This window comes from Ranitomeya imitator, chromosome 3, assembly GCF_032444005.1.
Source record: "Ranitomeya imitator isolate aRanImi1 chromosome 3, aRanImi1.pri, whole genome shotgun sequence".
Classification (NCBI taxonomy): Eukaryota; Metazoa; Chordata; class Amphibia; order Anura; family Dendrobatidae; genus Ranitomeya; species Ranitomeya imitator.
In genome coordinates this window covers 8027742-8045745 of record NC_091284.1, presented here as the reverse complement: position 1 = coordinate 8045745, position 18004 = coordinate 8027742, and positions in this window count along the sequence as shown.

Genomic DNA, 18004 nt, shown 5'->3' with positions numbered 1-18004 from the left:
TGCTCCTGTCCCACCATTCAGGCCTCGGCTATACTGTAACTACTGGGGTACAGGGGGGCTACATCCATAGTGGGGGGCACACGGCCGGGGGTCCTGGGAGCGCTGCCTCTGTTCCCCATCACCCACCGTCATCATTACTGCTCCTGTCCCACCATTCAGGCCTCGGCTATACTGTAACTACTGGGGTACAGGGGGGTTATATCCATAGTGGGGGGCACACGGCCGGGGGTCCTGGGAGCGCTGCCTCTGCTCCCCATCACCCACCGTCATCATTACTGCCCCTGTCCCACCATTCAGGCCTCGGCTATACTGTAACTACTGGGGTACAGGGGGTTACATCCATAGTGGGGGGCACACGGCCGGGGGTCCTGGGAGCGCTGCCTCTGTTCCCCATCACCCACCGTCATCATTACTGCTCCTGTCCCACCATTCAGGCCTCGGCTATAATGTAACTACTGGGGTACAGGGGGGCTACATCCATAGTGGGGGACACACGGCCGGGGGTCCTGGGGGCGCTGCCTCTGTTCCCCATCACCCACCGTCATCATTACTGCTCCTGTCCCACCATTCAGGCCTCGGCTATAATGTAACTACTGGGGTGCAGGGGGTTACATCCATAGTGGGGGCACACGGCCGGGGGTCCTGGGGGCGCTGCCTCTGTTCCCCATCACCCACCGTCATCATTACTGCTCCTGTCCCACCATTCAGTCCTCGGCTATACTGTAACTACTGGGGTGCAGGGGGGTTACATCCATAGTGGGGGGCACACGGCCGGGGGTCCTGGGAGCGCTGCCTCTGTTCCCCATCACCCACCGTCATCATTACTGCTCCTGTCCCACCATTCAGGCCTCGGCTATACTGTAACTACTGGGGTGCAGGGGGGTTACATCCATAGTGGGGGGACACACGGCCGGGGGTCCTGGGGGCGCTGCCTCTGTTCCCCATCACCCACCGTCATCATTACTGCTCCTGTCCCACCATTCAGGCCTCGGCTATACTGTAACTACTGGGGTACAGGGGGATACATCCATAGTGGGGGGCACACGGCCGGGGGTCCTGGGAGCGCTGCCTCTGTTCCCCATCACCCACCGTCATCATTACTGCTCCTGTCCCACCATTCAGGCCTCGGCTATACTGTAACTACTGGGGTACAGGGGGGTTACATCCATAGTGGGGGGCACACGGCCGGGGGTCCTGGGAGCGCTGCCTCTGTTCCCCATCACCCACCGTCATCATTACTGCTCCTGTCCCACCATTCAGGCCTCGGCTATACTGTAACTACTGGGGTGCAGGGGGGTTACATCCATAGTGGGGGCACACGGCCGGGGGTCCTGGGAGCGCTGCCTCTGTTCCCCATCACCCACCGTCATCATTACTGCTCCTGTCCCACCATTCAGGCCTCGGCTATACTGTAACTACTGGGGTACAGGGGGGTTACATCCATAGTGGGGGACACACGGCCGGGGGTCCTGGGGGCGCTGCCTCTGTTCCCCATCACCCACTGTCATCATTACTGCTCCTGTCCCACCATTCAGTCCTCGGCTATACTGTAACTACTGGGGTGCAGGGGGGTTACATCCATAGTGGGGGCACACGGCCGGGGGTCCTGGGAGCGCTGCCTCTGTTCCCCATCACCCACCGTCATCATTACTGCTCCTGTCCCACCATTCAGGCCTCGGCTATACTGTAACTACTGGGGTACAGGGGGGTTACATCCATAGTGGGGGACACACGGCCGGGGGTCCTGGGGGCGCTGCCTCTGTTCCCCATCACCCACCGTCATCATTACTGCTCCTGTCACACCATTCAGGCCTCGGCTATACTGTAACTACTGGGGTACAGGGGGGCTACATCCATAGTGGGGGGCACACGGCCGGGGGTCCTGGGAGCGCTGCCTCTGTTCCCCATCACCCACCGTCATCATTACTGCTCCTGTCCCACCATTCAGGCCTCGGCTATACTGTAACTACTGGGGTGCAGGGGGTTACATCCATAGTGGGGGCACACGGCCGGGGGTCCTGGGAGCGCTGCCTCTGTTCCCCATCACCCACCGTCATCATTACTGCTCCTGTCCCACCATTCAGGCCTCGGCTATACTGTAACTACTGGGGTACAGGGGGGTTACATCCATAGTGGGGGCACACGGCCGGGGGTCCTGGGAGCGCTGCCTCTGTTCCCCATCACCCACCGTCATCATTACTGCTCCTGTCCCACCATTCAGGCCTCGGCTATACTGTAACTACTGGGGTACAGGGGGGTTACATCCATAGTGGGGGCACACGGCCGGGGGTCCTGGGAGCGCTGCCTCTGTTCCCCATCACCCACCGTCATCATTACTGCTCCTGTCCCACCATTCAGGCCTCGGCTATACTGTAACTACTGGGGTGCAGGGGGGCTACATCCATAGTGGGGGGCACACGGCCGGGGGTCCTGGGAGCGCTGCCTCTGTTCCCCATCACCCACCGTCATCATTACTGCCCCTGTCCCTCCATTCAGGTCTCGGCTATACTGTAACTACTGGGGTGCAGGGGGTTACATCCATAGTGGGGGGCACACGGCCGGGGGTCCTGGGAGCGCTGCCTCTGTTCCCCATCACCCACCGTCATCATTACTGCTCCTGTCCCATCATTCAGGCCTCAGCTATACTGTAACTACTGGGGTACAGGGGGGTTACATCCATAGTGGGGGGCACACGGCCGGGGGTCCTGGGGGCGCTGCCTCTGTTCCCCATCACCCACCGTCATCATTACTGCTCCTGTCCCACCATTCAGGCCTCGGCTATACTGTAACTACTGGGGTACAGGGGGGTTACATCCATAGTGGGGGGCACACGGCCGGGGGTCCTGGGAGCGCTGCCTCTGTTCTCCATCACCCACCGTCATCATTACTGCTCCTGTCCCACCATTCAGGCCTCGGCTATACTGTAACTACTGGGGTGCAGGGGGGTTATATCCATAGTGGTGGGCACACGGCCGGGGGTCCTGGGAGCGCTGCCTCTGCTCCCCATCACCCACCGTCATCATTACTGCTCCTGTCCCACCATTCAGGCCTCGGCTATACTGTAACTACTGGGGTACAGGGGGTTACATCCATAGTGGGGGGCACACGGCCGGGGGTCCTGGGAGCGCTGCCTCTGTTCCCCATCACACACCGTCATCATTACTGCTCCTGTCCCACCATTCAGGCCTCGGCTATACTGTAACTACTGGGGTGCAGGGGGTTACATCCATAGTGGGGGACACACGGCCGGGGGTCCTGGGAGCGCTGCCTCTGTTCTCCATCACCCACCGTCATCATTACTGCTCCTGTCCCACCATTCAGGCCTCGGCTATACTGTAACTACTGGGGTGCAGGGGGGTTACATCCATAGTGGGGGGCACACGGCCGGGGGTCCTGGGGGCACTGCCTCTGTTCCCCATCACCCACCGTCATCATTACTGCTCCTGTCCCACCATTCAGTCCTCGGCTATACTGTAACTACTGGGGTACAGGGGGGCTACATCCATAGTGGGGGGCACACGGCCGGGGGTCCTGGGGGCGCTGCCTCTGTTCCCCATCACCCACCGTCATCATTACTGCTCCTGTCCCACCATTCAGGCCTCGGCTATACTGTAACTACTGGGGTACAGGGGGGTTACATCCATAGTGGGGGCACACGGCCGGGGGTCCTGGGGGCGCTGCCTCTGTTCCCCATCACCCACCGTCATCATTACTGCTCCTGTCCCACCATTCAGGCCTCGGCTATAATGTAACTACTGGGGTACAGGGGGGTTACATCCATAGTGGGGGGCACACGGCCGGGGGTCCTGGGAGCGCTGCCTCTGTTCCCCATCACCCACCGTCATCATTACTGCCCCTGTCCCACCATTCAGGCCTCGGCTATACTGTAACTACTGGGGTGCAGGGGGGCTACATCCATAGTGGGGACACACGGCCGGGGGTCCTGGGGGCGCTGCCTCTGTTCCCCATCACCCACCGTCATCATTACTGCTCCTCTCCCACCATTCAGGCCTCGGCTATACTGTAACTACTGGGGTGCAGGGGGATTACATCCATAGTGGGGGCACACGGCCGGGGGTCCTGGGAGCGCTGCCTCTGTTCCCCATCCCCCACCGTCATCATTACTGCTCCTGTCCCACCATTCAGGCCTCGGCTATACTGTAACTACTGGGGTACAGGGGGGTTACATCCATAGTGGGGGGCACACGGCCGGGGGTCCTGGGAGCGCTGCCTCTGTTCCCCATCACCCACCGTCATCATTACTGCTCCTGTCCCACCATTCAGGCCTCGGCTATACTGTAACTACTGGGGTACAGGGGGGTTACATCCATAGTGGGGGGCACACGGCCGGGGGTCCTGGGAGCGCTGCCTCTGTTCCCCATCACCCACCGTCATCATTACTGCTCCTGTCCCACCATTCAGGCCTCGGCTATACTGTAACTACTGGGGTACAGGGGGGTTACATCCATAGTGGGGGGCACACGGCCGGGGGTCCTGGGGGCGCTGCCTCTGTTCCCCATCCCCCACCGTCATCATTACTGCCCCTGTCCCACCATTCAGGCCTCGGCTATACTGTAACTACTGGGGTGCAGGGGGGTTACATCCATAGTGGGGGGCACACGGCCGGGGGTCCTGGGGGCGCTGCCTCTGTTCCCCATCACCCACCGTCATCATTACTGCTCCTGTCCCACCATTCAGGCCTCGGCTATACTGTAACTACTGGGGTGCAGGGGGGGCTACATCCATAGTGGGGACACACGGCCGGGGGTCCTGGGAGCGCTGCCTCTGTTCCCCATCACCCACCGTCATCATTACTGCCCCTGTCCCACCATTCAGGCCTCGGCTATACTGTAACTACTGGGGTGCAGGGGGGCTACATCCATAGTGGGGGGCACACGGCCGGGGGTCCTGGGAGCGCTACCTCTGTTCCCCATCACCCACCGTCATCATTACTGCTCCTGTCCCACCATTCAGGCCTCGGCTATACTGTAACTACTGGGGTACAGGGGGGTTACATCCATAGTGGGGGGCACATGGCCGGGGGTCCTGGGGGCGCTGCCTCTGTTCCCCATCACCCACCGTCATCATTACTGCCCCTGTCCCACCATTCAGGCCTCGGCTATACTGTAACTACTGGGGTACAGGGGGGTTACATCCATAGTGGGGGCACACGGCCGGGGGTCCTGGGAGCGCTGCCTCTGTTCCCCATCACCCACCGTCATCATTACTGCTCCTGTCCCACCATTCAGGCCTCGGCTATACTGTAACTACTGGGGTGCAGGGGGGCTACATCCATAGTGGGGGGCACACGGCCGGGGGTCCTGGGGGCGCTGCCTCTGTTCCCCATCACCCACCGTCATCATTACTGCCCCTGTCCCACCATTCAGGCCTCGGCTATACTGTAACTACTGGGGTACAGGGGGTTACATCCATAGTGGGGGGCACACGGCCGGGGGTCCTGGGAGCGCTGCCTCTGTTCCCCATCACCCACCGTCATCATTACTGCTCCTGTCCCACCATTCAGGCCTCGGCTATACTGTAACTACTGGGGTGCAGGGGGGCTACATCCATAGTGGGGGCACATGGCCGGGGGTCCTGGGGGCGCTGCCTCTGTTCCCCATCACCCACCGTCATCATTACTGCCCCTGTCCCACCATTCAGGCCTCGGCTATACTGTAACTACTGGGGTACAGGGGGTTACATCCATAGTGGGGGGCACACGGCCGGGGGTCCTGGGAGCGCTGCCTCTGTTCTCCATCACCCACCGTCATCATTACTGCTCCTGTCCCACCATTCAGGCCTCGGCTATACTGTAACTACTGGGGTACAGGGGGGTTACATCCATAGTGGGGGGCACACGGCCGGGGGTCCTGGGGGCGCTGCCTCTGTTCCCCATCACCCACCGTCATGATTACTGCTCCTGTCCCACCATTCAGGCCTCGGCTATACTGTAACTACTGGGGTACAGGGGGGCTACATCCATAGTGGGGGGCACACGGCCGGGGGTCCTGGGGGCGCTGCCTCTGTTCCCCATCACCCACCGTCATCATTACTGCTCCTGTCCCACCATTCAGACCTCGGCTATACTGTAACTACTGGGGTACAGGGGGGTTACATCCATAGTGGGGGACACACGGCCGGGGGTCCTGGGGGCGCTGCCTCTGTTCTCCATCACCCACCGTCATCATTACTGCTCCTGTCCCACCATTCAGGCCTCGGCTATACTGTAACTACTGGGGTACAGGGGGGTTACATCCATAGTGGGGGGCACACGGCCGGGGGTCCTGGGAACGCTGCCTCTGTTCCCCATCACCCACCGTCATCATTACTGCTCCTGTCCCACCATTCAGGCCTCGGCTATACTGTAACTACTGGGGTACAGGGGGGTTACATCCATAGTGGGGGACACACGGCCGGGGGTCCTGGGGGCGCTGCCTCTGTTCTCCATCACCCACCGTCATCATTACTGCTCCTGTCCCACCATTCAGGCCTCGGCTATACTGTAACTACTGGGGTACAGGGGGGTTACATCCATAGTGGGGGGCACACGGCCGGGGGTCCTGGGAACGCTGCCTCTGTTCCCCATCACCCACCGTCATCATTACTGCTCCTGTCCCACCATTCAGGCCTCGGCTATACTGTAACTACTGGGGTACAGGGGGGTTACATCCATAGTGGGGGACACACGGCCGGGGGTCCTGGGAGCGCTGCCTCTGTTCCCCATCACCCACCGTCATCATTACTGCTCCTGTCCCACCATTCAGGCCTCGGCTATACTGTAACTACTGGGGTGCAGGGGGGTTACATCCATAGTGGGGGACACACGGCCGGGGGTCCTGGGGGCGCTGCCTCTGTTCCCCATCACCCACCGTCATCATTACTGCTCCTGTCCCACCATTCAGGCCTCGGCTATACTGTAACTACTGGGGTACAGGGGGGCTACATCCACAGTGGGGGGCACACGGCCGGGGGTCCTGGGAGCGCTGCCTCTGTTCCCCATCACCCACCGTCATCATTACTGCTCCTGTCCCACCATTCAGGCCTCGGCTATACTGTAACTACTGGGGTACAGGGGGGTTACATCCATAGTGGGGACACACGGCCGGGGGTCCTGGGAGCGCTGCCTCTGTTCCCCATCACCCACCGTCATCATTACTGCCCCTGTCCCACCATTCAGGCCTCGGCTATACTGTAACTACTGGGGTACAGGGGGGTTACATCCATAGTGGGGGGCACACGGCCGGGGGTCCTGGGGGCGCTGCCTCTGTTCCCCATCACCCACCGTCATCATTACTGCTCCTGTCCCACCATTCAGGCCTCGGCTATACTGTAACTACTGGGGTACAGGGGGGTTACATCCATAGTGGGGGACACACGGCCGGCGGTCCTGGGGGCGCTGCCTCTGTTCCCCATCACCCACCGTCATCATTACTGCTCCTGTCCCACCATTCAGGCCTCGGCTATACTGTAACTACTGGGGTACAGGGGGTTACATCCATAGTGGGGGGCACACGGCCGGGGGTCCTGGGAGCGCTGCCTCTGTTCCCCATCTCCCACCGTCATCATTACTGCTCCTGTCCCACCATTCAGGCCTCGGCTATACTGTAACTACTGGGGTGCAGGGGGGTTATATCCATAGTGGGGGGCACACGGCCGGGGGTCCTGGGGGCGCTGCCTCTGTTCCCCATCACCCACCGTCATCATTACTGCCCCTGTCCCACCATTCAGGCCTCGGCTATACTGTAACTACTGGGGTACAGGGGGTTACATCCATAGTGGGGGGCACACGGCCGGGGGTCCTGGGAGCGCTGCCTCTGTTCCCCATCACCCACCGTCATCATTACTGCTCCTGTCCCACCATTCAGGCCTCGGCTATACTGTAACTACTGGGGTACAGGGGGGTTACATCCATAGTGGGGGGACACACGGCCGGGGGTCCTGGGAGCGCTGCCTCTGTTCCCCATCAACCACCGTCATCATTACTGCTCCTGTCCCACCATTCAGGCCTCGGCTATACTGTAACTACTGGGGTGCAGGGGGTTACATCCATAGTGGGGGCACACGGCCGGGGGTCCTGGGAGCGCTGCCTCTGTTCCCCATCACCCACCGTCATCATTACTGCTCCTGTCCCACCATTCAGGCCTCGGCTATACTGTAACTACTGGGGTACAGGGGGGTTACATCCATAGTGGGGACACACGGCCGGGGGTCCTGGGAGCGCTGCCTCTGTTCCCCATCACCCACCGTCATCATTACTGCTCCTGTCCCACCATTCAGGCCTCGGCTATACTGTAACTACTGGGGTACAGGGGGGTTACATCCATAGTGGGGACACACGGCCGGGGGTCCTGGGAGCGCTGCCTCTGTTCCCCATCACCCACCGTCATCATTACTGCTCCTGTCCCACCATTCAGGCCTCGGCTATACTGTAACTACTGGGGTACAGGGGGGTTACATCCATAGTGGGGACACACGGCCGGGGGTCCTGGGGGCGCTGCCTCTGTTCCCCATCACCCACCGTCATCATTACTGCCCCTGTCCCACCATTCAGGCCTCGGCTATACTGTAACTACTGGGGTACAGGGGGGTTACATCCATAGTGGGGGGCACACGGCCGGGGGTCCTGGGGGCGCTGCCTCTGTTCCCCATCACCCACCGTCATCATTACTGCTCCTGTCCCACCATTCAGGCCTCGGCTATACTGTAACTACTGGGGTGCAGGGGGTTACATCCATAGTGGGGGGCATACGGCCGGGGGTCCTGGGAGCGCTGCCTCTGTTCCCCATCACCCACCGTCATCATTACTGCTCCTGTCCCACCATTCAGGCCTCGGCTATACTGTAACTACTGGGGTGCAGGGGGGTTACATCCATAGTGGGGGGACACACGGCCGGGGGTCCTGGGGGCGCTGCCTCTGTTCCCCATCAACCACCGTCATCATTACTGCCCCTGTCCCACCATTCAGGCCTCGGCTATACTGTAACTACTGGGGTGCAGGGGGTTACATCCATAGTGGGGGGCACACGGCCGGGGGTCCTGGGGGCGCTGCCTCTGTTCCCCATCACCCACCGTCATCATTACTGCCCCTGTCCCACCATTCAGGTCTCGGCTATACTGTAACTACTGGGGTGCAGGGGGGTTACATCCATAGTGGGGGGCACACGGCCGGGGGTCCTGGGAGCGCTGCCTCTGTTCCCCATCACCCACCGTCATCATTACTGCTCCTGTCCCACCATTCAGGTCTCGGCTATACTGTAACTACTGGGGTACAGGGGGGCTACATCCATAGTGGGGGGCACACGGCCGGGGGTCCTGGGAGCGCTGCCTCTGTTCCCCATCACCCACCGTCATCATTACTGCCCCTGTCCCACCATTCAGGTCTCGGCTATACTGTAACTACTGGGGTGCAGGGGGGTTACATCCATAGTGGGGGGCACACGGCCGGGGGTCCTGGGAGCGCTGCCTCTGTTCCCCATCACCCACCGTCATCATTACTGCTCCTGTCCCACCATTCAGGCCTCGGCTATACTGTAACTACTGGGGTGCAGGGGGGCTACATCCATAGTGGGGGACACACGGCCGGGGGTCCTGGGGGCGCTGCCTCTGTTCCCCATCACCCACCGTCATCATTACTGCTCCTGTCCCACCATTCAGGCCTCGGCTATACTGTAACTACTGGGGTACAGGGGGTTACATCCATAGTGGGGGGCACACGGCGGGGGTCCTGGGAGCGCTGCCTCTGTTCCCCATCACCCACCGTCATCATTACTGCTCCTGTCCCACCATTCAGGCCTCGGCTATACTGTAACTACTGGGGTGCAGGGGGGCTACATCCATAGTGGGGGACACACGGCCGGGGGTCCTGGGGGCGCTGCCTCTGCTCCCCATCACCCACCGTCATCATTACTGCCCCTGTCCCACCATTCAGGCCTCGGCTATACTGTAACTACTGGGGTACAGGGGGTTACATCCATAGTGGGGGGCACACGGCCGGGGGTCCTGGGGGCGCTGCCTCTGTTCCCCATCACCCACCGTCATCATTACTGCTCCTGTCCCACCATTCAGGCCTCGGCTATACTGTAACTACTGGGGTACAGGGGGGCTACATCCATAGTGGGGGCACACGGCCGGGGATCCTGGGGGCGCTGCCTCTGTTCCCCATCACCCACCGTCATCATTACTGCTCCTGTCCCACCATTCAGGCCTCGGCTATACTGTAACTACTGGGGTACAGGGGGTTACATCCATAGTGGGGGGCACACGGCCGGGGGTCCTGGGGGCGCTGCCTCTGTTCCCCATCACCCACCGTCATCATTACTGCTCCTATCCCACCATTCAGGCCTCGGCTATACTGTAACTACTGGGGTACAGGGGGGTTACATCCATAGTGGGGGACACACGGCCGGGGGTCCTGGGGGCGCTGCCTCTGTTCCCCATCACCCACCGTCATCATTACTGCTCCTGTCCCACCATTCAGGCCTCGGCTATACTGTAACTACTGGGGTACAGGGGGGCTACATCCATAGTGGGGGGCACACGGCCGGGGGTCCTGGGGGCGCTGCCTCTGTTCCCCATCACCCACCGTCATCATTACTGCTCCTGTCCCACCATTCAGGCCTCGGCTATACTGTAACTACTGGGGTACAGGGGGGCTACATCCATAGTGGGGGGCACACGGCCGGGGGTCCTGGGAGCGCTGCCTCTGTTCCCCATCACCCATCGTCATCATTACTGCTCCTGTCCCACCATTCAGGCCTCGGCTATACTGTAACTACTGGGGTACAGGGGGTTACATCCATAGTGGGGGGCACACGGCCGGGGGTCCTGGGGGCGCTGCCTCTGCTCCCCATCACCCACCGTCATCATTACTGCTCCTGTCCCACCATTCAGTCCTCGGCTATACTGTAACTACTGGGGTACAGGGGGGTTACATCCATAGTGGGGGGCACACGGCCGGGGGTCCTGGGGGCGCTGCCTCTGTTCCCCATCACCCACCGTCATCATTACTGCTCCTGTCCCACCATTCAGGCCTCGGCTATACTGTAACTACTGGGGTACAGGGGGCTACATCCATAGTGGGGGGCACACGGCCGGGGGTCCTGGGAGCGCTGCCTCTGTTCTCCATCACCCACCGTCATCATTACTGCTCCTGTCCCACCATTCAGGCCTCGGCTATACTGCAACTACTGGGGTACAGGGGGGTTACATCCATAGTGGGGGGCACACGGCCGGGGGTCCTGGGAGCGCTGCCTCTGTTCCCCATCACCCACCGTCATCATTACTGCCCCTGTCCCACCATTCAGGCCTCGGCTATACTGTAACTACTGGGGTACAGGGGGGTTACATCCATAGTGGGGACACATGGCCGGGGGTCCTGGGAGCGCTGCCTCTGTTCCCCATCACCCACCGTCATCATTACTGCTCCTGTCCCACCATTCAGGCCTCGGCTATACTGTAACTACTGGGGTGCAGGGGGTTACATCCATAGTGGGGGCACACGGCCGGGGGTCCTGGGAGCGCTGCCTCTGTTCCCCATCACCCACCGTCATCATTACTGCTCCTGTCCCACCATTCAGGCCTCGGCTATACTGTAACTACTGGGGTGCAGGGGGTTACATCCATAGTGGGGGGCACACGGCCGGGGGTCCTGGGGGCGCTGCCTCTGTTCCCCATCACACACTGTCATCATTACTGCTCCTGTCCCACCATTCAGGCCTCGGCTATACTGTAACTACTGGGGTACAGGGGGGTTACATCCATAGTGGGGGGCACACGGCCGGGGGTCCTGGGGGCGCTGCCTCTGTTCCCCATCACCCACCGTCATCATTACTGCTCCTGTCCCACCATTCAGGCCTCGGCTATACTGTAACTACTGGGGTGCAGGGGGTTACATCCATAGTGGGGGCACACGGCCGGGGGTCCTGGGAGCGCTGCCTCTGTTCCCCATCACCCACCGTCATCATTACTGCTCCTGTCCCACCATTCAGGCCTCGGCTATACTGTAACTACTGGGGTACAGGGGGGTAACATCCATAGTGGGGGACACACGGCCGGGGGTCCTGGGAGCGCTGCCTCTGTTCCCCATCACCCACCGTCATCATTACTGCTCCTGTCCCACCATTCAAGCCTCGGCTATACTGTAACTACTGGGGTGCAGGGGGTTACATCCATAGTGGGGGCACACGGCCGGGGGTCCTGGGGGCGCTGCCTCTGTTCCCCATCACCCACCGTCATCATTACTGCTCCTGTCCCACCATTCAGGCCTCGGCTATACTGTAACTACTGGGGTGCAGGGGGGTTACATCCATAGTGGGGGGCACACGGCCGGGGGTCCTGGGAGCGCTGCCTCTGTTCCCCATCACCCACCGTCATCATTACTGCTCCTGTCCCACCATTCAGGCCTCGGCTATACTGTAACTACTGGGGTACAGGGGGGTTACATCCACAGTGGGGGCACACGGCCGGGGGTCCTGGGGGCGCTGCCTCTGTTCCCCATCACCCACCGTCATCATTACTGCTCCTGTCCCACCATTCAGGCCTCGGCTATACTGTAACTACTGGGGTACAGGGGGGCTACATCCATAGTGGGGGGCACACGGCCGGGGGTCCTGGGAGCGCTGCCTCTGTTCCCCATCACCCACCGTCATCATTACTGCTCCTGTCCCACCATTCAGGCCTCGGCTATACTGTAACTACTGGGGTACAGGGGGGTTACATCCATAGTGGGGGACACACGGCCGGGGGTCCTGGGAGCGCTGCCTCTGTTCCCCATCAACCACCGTCATCATTACTGCTCCTGTCCCACCATTCAGGCCTCGGCTATACTGTAACTACTGGGGTGCAGGGGGTTACATCCATAGTGGGGGACACACGGCCGGGGGTCCTGGGGGCGCTGCCTCTGTTCCCCATCACCCACCGTCATCATTACTGCTCCTGTCCCACCATTCAGGCCTCGGCTATACTGTAACTACTGGGGTACAGGGGGGCTACATCCATAGTGGGGGACACACGGCCGGGGGTCCTGGGGGCGCTGCCTCTGTTCCCCATCACCCACCGTCATCATTACTGCTCCTGTCCCACCATTCAGGCCTCGGCTATACTGTAACTACTGGGGTACAGGGGGGTTACATCCATAGTGGGGGCACACGGCCGGGGGTCCTGGGGGCGCTGCCTCTGTTCCCCATCACCCACCGTCATCATTACTGCTCCTGTCCCACCATTCAGGCCTCGGCTATACTGTAACTACTGGGGTACAGGGGGGCTACATCCATAGTGGGGGACACACGGCCGGGGGTCCTGGGGGCGCTGCCTCTGTTCCCCATCACCCACCGTCATCATTACTGCTCCTGTCCCACCATTCAGGCCTCGGCTATACTGTAACTACTGGGGTACATGGGGGTTACATCCATAGTGGGGGCACACGGCCGGGGGTCCTGGGGGCGCTGCCTCTGTTCCCCATCACCCACCGTCATCATTACTGCTCCTGTTCCACCATTCAGGCCTCAGCTATACTGTAACTACTGGGGTGCAGGGGGGCTACATCCATAGTGGGGGGCACACGGCCGGGGGTCCTGGGAGCGCTGCCCCTGTTCCCCATCACCCACCGTCATCATTACTGCTCCTGTCCCACCATTCAGGCCTCGGCTATACTGTAACTACTGGGGTACAGGGGGTTACATCCATAGTGGGGGGCACACGGCCGGGGGTCCTGGGGGCGCTGCCTCTGCTCCCCATCACCCACCGTCATCATTACTGCCCCTGTCCCACCATTCAGGCCTCGGCTATACTGTAACTACTGGGGTACAGGGGGGTTACATCCATAGTGGTGGGCACACGGCCGGGGGTCCTGGGAGCGCTGCCTCTGCTCCCCATCACCCACCGTCATCATTACTGCCCCTGTCCCACCATTCAGGCCTCGGCTATACTGTAACTACTGGGGTACAGGGGGGTTACATCCATAGTGGGGGGCACACGGCCGGGGGTCCTGGGGGCGCTGCCTCTGTTCCCCATCACCCACCGTCATCATTACTGCTCCTGTCCCACCATTCAGGCCTCGGCTATACTGTAACTACTGGGGTGCAGGGGGTTACATCCATAGTGGGGGGCACACGGCCGGGGGTCCTGGGGGCGCTGCCTCTGTTCCCCATCACCCACCGTCATCATTACTGCTCCTGTCCCACCATTCAGGCCTCGGCTATACTGTAACTACTGGAGTACAGGGGGGCTACATCCATAGTGGGGGGCACACGGCCGGGGGTCCTGGGAGCGCTGCCTCTGTTCCCCATCACCCACCGTCATCATTACTGCTCCTGTCCCACCATTCAGGCCTCGGCTATACTGTAACTACTGGGGTGCAGGGGGTTACATCGATAGTGGGGGGCACACGGCCGGGGGTCCTGGGAGCGCTGCCTCTGTTCCCCATCACCCACCGTCATCATTACTGCTCCTGTCCCACCATTCAGGCCTCGGCTATACTGTAACTACTGGGGTACAGGGGGTTACATCCATAGTGGGGGACACACGGCCGGGGGTCCTGGGGGCGCTGCCTCTGTTCTCCATCACCCACCGTCATCATTACTGCTCCTGTCCCACCATTCAGGCCTCGGCTATACTGTAACTACTGGGGTGCAGGGGGGTTACATCCATAGTGGGGGACACACGGCCGGGGGTCCTGGGGGCGCTGCCTCTGTTCTCCATCACCCACCGTCATCATTACTGCTCCTGTCCCACCATTCAGGCCTCGGCTATACTGTAACTACTGGGGTACAGGGGGTTACATCCATAGTGGGGGGCACACGGCCGGGGGTCCTGGGGGCGCTGCCTCTGTTCCCCATCACCCACCGTCATCATTACTGCCCCTGTCCCACCATTCAGGCCTCGGCTATACTGTAACTACTGGGGTACAGGGGGGTTACATCCATAGTGGGGGACACACGGCCGGGGGTCCTGGGGGCGCTGCCTCTGTTCCCCATCACCCACCGTCATCATTACTGCCCCTGTCCCACCATTCAGGCCTCGGCTATACTGTAACTACTGGGGTACAGGGGGGTTACATCCATAGTGGGGACACACGGCCGGGGGTCCTGGGGGCGCTGCCTCTGTTCCCCATCACCCACCGTCATCATTACTGCCCCTGTCCCACCATTCAGGCCTCGGCTATACTGTAACTACTGGGGTACAGGGGGGTTACATCCATAGTGGGGGGCACACGGCCGGGGGTCCTGGGGGCGCTGCCTCTGTTCCCCATCACCCACCGTCATCATTACTGCCCCTGTCCCACCATTCAGGCCTCGGCTATACTGTAACTACTGGGGTACAGGGGGGTTACATCCATAGTGGGGGCACACGGCCGGGGGTCCTGGGAGCGCTGCCTCTGTTCCCCATCACCCACCGTCATCATTACTGCTCCTGTCCCACCATTCAGGCCTCGGCTATACTGTAACTACTGGGGTACAGGGGGGTTACATCCATAGTGGGGGACACACGGCCGGGGGTCCTGGGGGCGCTGCCTCTGTTCCCCATCACCCACCGTCATCATTACTGCTCCTGTCCCACCATTCAGGCCTCGGCTATACTGTAACTACTGGGGTGCAGGGGGTTACATCCATAGTGGGGGCACACGGCCGGGGGTCCTGGGAGCGCTGCCTCTGTTCCCCATCACCCACCGTCATCATTACTGCTCCTGTCCCACCATTCAGGCCTCGGCTATACTGTAACTACTGGGGTGCAGGGGGGTTACATCCATAGTGGGGGCACACGGCCGGGGGTCCTGGGAGCGCTGCCTCTGTTCTCCATCACCCACCGTCATCATTACTGCTCCTGTCCCACCATTCAGGCCTCGGCTATACTGTAACTACTGGGGTGCAGGGGGTTATATCCATAGTGGGGGACACACGGCCGGGGGTCCTGGGAGCGCTGCCTCTGTTCCCCATCACCCACCGTCATCATTACTGCTCCTGTTCCACCATTCAGGCCTCGGCTATACTGTAACTACTGGGGTACAGGGGGGTTACATCCATAGTGGGGGCACACGGCCGGGGGTCCTGGGGGCGCTGCCTCTGTTCCCCATCACCCACCGTCATCATTACTGCTCCTGTTCCACCATTCAGGCCTCGGCTATACTGTAACTACTGGGGTACAGGGGGGTTACATCCATAGTGGGGGGCACACGGCCGGGGGTCCTGGGGGCGCTGCCTCTGCTCCCCATCACCCACCGTCATCATTACTGCTCCTGTCCCACCATTCAGGCCTCGGCTATACTGTAACTACTGGGGTGCAGGGGGGTTACATCCATAGTGGGGGCACACGGCCGGGGGTCCTGGGAGCGCTGCCTCTGCTCCCCATCACCCACCGTCATCATTACTGCTCCTGTCCCACCATTCAGGCCTCGGCTATACTGTAACTACTGGGGTGCAGGGGGGTTACATCCATAGTGGGGGGCACACGGCCGGGGGTCCTGGGAGCGCTGCCTCTGTTCCCCATCACCCACCGTCATCATTACTGCCCCTGTCCCACCATTCAGGCCTCGGCTATACTGTAACTACTGGGGTACAGGGGGGTTACATCCACAGTGGGGGCACACGGCCGGGGGTCCTGGGAGCGCTGCCTCTGCTCCCCATCACCCACCGTCATCATTACTGCTCCTGTCCCACCATTCAGGCCTCGGCTATACTGTAACTACTGGGGTACAGGGGGTTACATCCATAGTGGGGGCACACGGCCGGGGGTCCTGGGGGCGCTGCCTCTGTTCCCCATCACCCACCGTCATCATTACTGCTCCTGTCCCACCATTCAGGCCTCGGCTATACTGTAACTACTGGGGTGCAGGGGGTTACATCCATAGTGGGGGACACACGGCCGGGGGTCCTGGGAGCGCTGCCTCTGTTCCCCATCACCCACCGTCATCATTACTGCTCCTGTCCCACCATTCAGGCCTCGGCTATACTGTAACTACTGGGGTACAGGGGGGTTATATCCATAGTGGGGGGCACACGGCCGGGGGTCCTGGGAGCGCTGCCTCTGTTCCCCATCACCCACCGTCATCATTACTGCTCCTGTCCCACCATTCAGGCCTCGGCTATACTGTAACTACTGGGGTACAGGGGGTTACATCCATAGTGGGGGACACACAGCCGGGGGTCCTGGGGGCGCTGCCTCTGTTCCCCATCACCCACCGTCATCATTACTGCTCCTGTCCCACCATTCAGGCCTCGGCTATACTGTAACTACTGGGGTGCAGGGGGGTTACATCCATAGTGGGGGACACACGGCCGGGGGTCCTGGGAGCGCTGCCTCTGTTCTCCATCACCCACCGTCATCATTACTGCTCCTGTCCCACCATTCAGGCCTCGGCTATACTGTAACTACTGGGGTGCAGGGGGTTACATCCATAGTGGGGGCACACGGCCGGGGGTCCTGGGAGCGCTGCCTCTGTTCCCCATCACCCACCGTCATCATTACTGCTCCTGTCCCACCATTCAGGTCTCGGCTATACTGTAACTACTGGGGTACAGGGGGTTACATCCATAGTGGGGGGCACACGGCCGGGGGTCCTGGGGGCGCTGCCTCTGTTCCCCATCACCCACCGTCATCATTACTGCCCCTGTCCCACCATTCAGGCCTCGGCTATACTGTAACTACTGGGGTACAGGGGGCTACATCCATAGTGGGGGGCACACGGCCGGGGGTCCTGGGAGCGCTGCCTCTGTTCTCCATCACCCACCGTCATCATTACTGCTCCTGTCCCACCATTCAGGCCTCGGCTATACTGTAACTACTGGGGTGCAGGGGGGTTACATCCATAGTGGGGACACACGGCCGGGGGTCCTGGGAGCGCTGCCTCTGTTCCCCATCACCCACCGTCATCATTACTGCCCCTGTCCCACCATTCAGGCCTCGGCTATACTGTAACTACTGGGGTACAGGGGGGTTACATCCATAGTGGGGGACACACGGCCGGGGGTCCTGGGGGCGCTGCCTCTGCTCCCCATCACCCACCGTCATC